Source organism: Mus pahari, chromosome 16 (assembly GCF_900095145.1).
Source record: "Mus pahari chromosome 16, PAHARI_EIJ_v1.1, whole genome shotgun sequence".
NCBI lineage: Eukaryota > Metazoa > Chordata > Mammalia > Rodentia > Muridae > Mus > Mus pahari.
In genome coordinates this window covers 35,115,981-35,120,557 of record NC_034605.1, presented here as the reverse complement: position 1 = coordinate 35,120,557, position 4,577 = coordinate 35,115,981, and the positions used below count along the sequence as shown (strand labels likewise).

The following is a 4,577-nucleotide window of genomic DNA, read 5'->3' as shown; positions in this document are numbered from 1 at the left end:
TGCGTTAAGGAGACTCTCTTCTGTCTGGTACCCAAAGTCCTTCTAAATGAACATCAATTCTGGGTTGCAAAATCATGATGGTCACAACCAAGGACATCTCTCAAAGGGTGCAGAACATGAGCTCTGAGACCCAGTCTCATCAGGAGTAGCATACAAAACATGTCTGTATCCCCCATCAAAAAGCATGGCACCACGGTCGTGAAGAAAGGAGAGTTAGGTGGTACGGCCATTTCTTCCACCGTCCGTGTCTGCGTCCCTCGCAGAACTTCCAGCAGCGACATGTTGGGACAGAGTATCCGGAGGTTCACCACCTCCGTGGTCCGTCGCAGCCACTACGGGGAGGGTCCGGGGAAGAATTTGCCATTTTCAGTAGAAAACAAGTGGCAGTTACTGGTTATGATGACCGTGTACTTTGGATCTGGATTTGCCACACCTTTCTTTATAGTAAGGCACCAGCTACTTAAAAAAAATAAGGATGTTTAATTCATCCCTTTAACAGAATGAAGAAAGTTTAAGAGCTATGATTTGAAAATTGGATTAAACTCGAACTCTTATACTAGAAAAAATGTAAATAAACTAATGACATAAAAAAAAAAAAAAAAAAAAAAAAGCATGGCGCCAGGGGGTACCTCCCAGTCTTTGATACCTTCTCAGTGCTGGGGATCCTGTCCCCTCTCTGGGTACTCTCTGGGTACAGTACATCACTGTAATAATGTGGCCTTTGAATGGACCCAGTGGTAAGACCAAGAGGGGTGTCTTGTGCACCTCTGAGATATGGGCTCCCCCGTGGGTGTGGTGGTACGCTTACAGTGGATGTCTGATCTTAAAACTGCTGGTGAGCAAAGTAGGAATTCTAATGTCAGATGCAGCAGTTTCATAAACAAGCAAGCAAAATAGCATTTCCCTGATGACAGTTAATCACCTCACGCTTACAATTATGTTCCCTCTCTTTCCCTTATTTTTCTCTTTCTTTTTTTTAGATGGTTGTGAGCCACCATGTGGTTGCTGAGATTTGAACTCAAGACCTTGGGAAGAGCAGTCAGTGCTCTTAACCGCTGAGCCATCTCTCCAGCCCTTATTTTTATCTTTCTTGTTGTTGAACTAATCTTTTACTTCTCTCTGGAGTGTTCCCTCATCTGATCAATGAATAGTCTGGGTGTTCCCTACTTTGGAGACTTATAGTACTGTCACTTCAGCAAAACCCCACTCACCTCAAGCTCCCATCTTGGTCCTGGAAATCAGACTGGAGCAATGAGGGAATGAAGAAAGGACAGACACACAGACAGAAAAGCTGGCATCAGGTGGGCTGTGCTCACTCCAAGGGTACAGCACCAACTGCACCATAAGCAGAAACCTCAGAATAATTTTTAAGTACAGAACCCAAGTGTGTGTGTGTGTGGGGGGTAGCTAATCCCTGAAGGAGGTCTCTGTAGGAAAGCAGATTACAATCATCTGGGAGGAAGAAGCTGCGGGTGCTAATTTTTACATACACTGACCAATTGTTCCTAAACATTTATGTTTAGCCCCAGAGGCAGGCGTTGCCATCCATCTGAGCCTCATCTCTAGAGAAGGCTTTGCTGCTCTCATGGGTCTGAGACATCAGTGTCTTTGACACAGCTATGCCCATGCCAAGAAAACACATCTATTCAGGATTCTGCCCACTCCTTACACATTTAGTCAGACCTTCCTCGGCTACCAGCACATCCTCTTGCTTTTCAAGAATGCCATCGTATTATGAGTCCACCAAGGGATTAACTCATTCATGTTAAGTCTGAGCCCTCGTGATCTCCTCGTTTTTGGATATGCCCTCCCAGACAAATCCAGAAGGTGTGTTAATACTCTTCTACAGGTCTCTCAATCCAATCAGAGATTATTACATTAGGGCACATTCTTGTTGGAAGAGATTCTATAGGTCTGGGCAAAATGTATAATGACATATGTCTACATTTATAGTGTCACACCAAAGCATTTTCCCCATGACCCGCTTACTCATCTGTCCTTCCCCTTGAATCCCTGTCCACCACTGATCCTTTACCACCAGCACAGTTTCATTTGTTGCAGAACGTCATAGTGTTGGAACCATAGACTCTTCTCTTTCCATTTTTAAGTGGTTTATTCCACAACCACAGTCCTTTCTTGTCCTTTGATTCTCGTTTCATTTTAGGAAGAGCTCCTTGTCACTCCTCATTGAGTTGGTCCAGACACTCTGGACAAGGATGAAAGTCTTAATTAAATAAATCAGTCTCCCAGGGAAGGAAGAGCCAGGATTGAAGAAAAAGGAGTTGGTTCTGGAAAAACAAGGATGCAAACAAGATAATGGGAAGTAACCTGCTGGGAAGTGGGGTGGTGAGGTCCAAGGTCTTTATCTGGGACTTAGGCCTGGAAAACTCAAAACTCTCCTTTCCTAGAACGTTGCCCTTGTGCATTCCTGAATACCCATCACCCTCCTGAGGGATTTTTTTCATTTGGTTAAAAACCGGATGAGCTTGCACTAAGTGCAAAGGGTAGATAATGTGTAAAATATACTGAATACCACTTGAAGCACAGCTGTTCTTAAAAAAATAGAAATTAAACACAAAGATGAGGGAAATGAATCATGGATGATAAAACTGATAAATACCCAATGCCATCTAATAGCGAAATGTTTCTGAGGATGGTTGAGGATCCTCAGACCAGTAAGAGAACAGTAAAAGAAAAAAAAAAAGACACCGATTTTTTCTCTACCTCCCTGCAAGCTAGTAATTCAGGATAAAATGTCAATCACTTCAAGAATAGGATATACAGCACCTGAGATGATTCTTAACTCTGTGGAGTTTAACAATGATTCTGTAAAGATTTATGTCTTACTTTATGTTTAACCCAATCTCCTCCAAGTGCACCTTACTTAAATAATACATGCTCTGTTTTTATTTCTACAAACACAATATCTCCCTGTGACTGTAATCACCACTATCACCATCACCATCACCATCACCATCATCATCATCATCATCACCATCATCATCATCATCATCACCATCATCATCATCATCATCATCATCATCACTGCCACCAACCATTATCATCATTGCTGAGATCTATATTGGGTGAAACCTCTTTTTGTATAGTTTCTTTAAAGTGTATGTGTGTGTGTGTGTGTGTGTGTGTGTGTGTGTGTGTGTGTGTGTGTGTGTTGGAGTATGTACATATGAATACAAGATCCTGTGGTGGCTAGAGGTATTGGATCTCCCGAGTGCTCGAGTTAGACAATTGTGAGCCACCTAACATGGGTACGGAGAACTGAACTTGTGTCTTGTGTGCTCTTAAATGCTGAGGCATCTTTCCAGCCCCATGATACACATTTAATATGAGCTGTCCAACTTATATTATAACCTGCACACATGAACAATTCTTTATATTTAACAGAGATATTTCTAAATTATAATGCCCCAATAGTAAGGGTATAATTCAATGATATCTTAAATAAAGTCACAGTTATGTAACTCTCCCTGCCACCCAGCTTTGAGAAGTTGCCAGTGCCTATTTGCACCTTGCTTCTCACTCCTATGCCAGCCCTAAGCAGTTGGTTATCTTCCTGGCTCTGTAGACTTGTCACTCCTATGCCATCCCTAAGCAGTTGGTTATCTTCCTGACTCAGTAGACTTGCACTCTGGGCACTTCACATGTACAGTGTGTGTTAATGATCTTTCTGTCTTGGGATAACTGACCAAGGAAAGATTTATTTGGGGTCGCAGCTTTCGATGTTCCAGTCCATGATCAGTGGGCTCCACTGCCTTGGCTGAGGTAGCACACTATGGTAGGAATGATTTTGCTCATCACATGGTAGATGGAAAGAGGAAGTTCATAGTGTCATTCCCACAGTGACTGAAGACCTTCCAGTAGGTCCAACCTCATAAATGCATCACCACCTCCCAGAAGAACTATTGTTGATGTTACCTTGTGAGTGTTGCAGTTTTCTCTTAACCCCTCTACCTCCCGGATAATTGAGGCAGGACTATTATATTTACTTAACAGCTTTAAGGCAGAACAACTGAGCACAGTATTCATCTATTTTAATCCTTTAAACTAACTCTGTCTACCTCCCAGCCAAAAGCTCTAAGATACTTGCATTTTATGGTTTTCTCTGCTCCAACTGTTTTCTTATGGTTTCTCCTGGACCCTCTCTCCTCTCTGTCCCTCTACTCCCCAGGCTGTGAGGAAGTCCAGCCCTATTCTCTCCCCTGCTCAGTCATTGGATGATCAGCTTTTATTGACAAATCAGAGAATAAATGAGGAGCAATGTTTACACAACATTGAGGCAGGAGATACTTAGGATAAGCATTATAATGCCATGTCTGGATTGCAACACAGACATGGGGACATAACATTGTGCCTACATGCTATACTGTGGATCAAGGCTTAAACATGACTTTGAATATTTGAACTTTGAACTTCTAATATTCAAACTACACCATAAAGTCCTGTAGTATGTGTCTTAGTCAGGGTTTCTATTCCTGCACAAACATCATGACCAAGAAGCAAGTTGGGGAGGAAAGGGTTTATTCAGTTTACACTTCCATACTGCTGTTCATCACCAA

The 4,577-nt window shown here is 42.4% G+C and overlaps 1 pseudogene; it reads left to right on the top strand.

Moving 5' to 3' along the window:
* Nucleotides 1–216: 216 nt before the first annotated feature.
* LOC110334310 lies at nt 217–483 on the top strand (annotated as a pseudogene).
* Nucleotides 484–4,577: the final 4,094 nt, after the last annotated feature.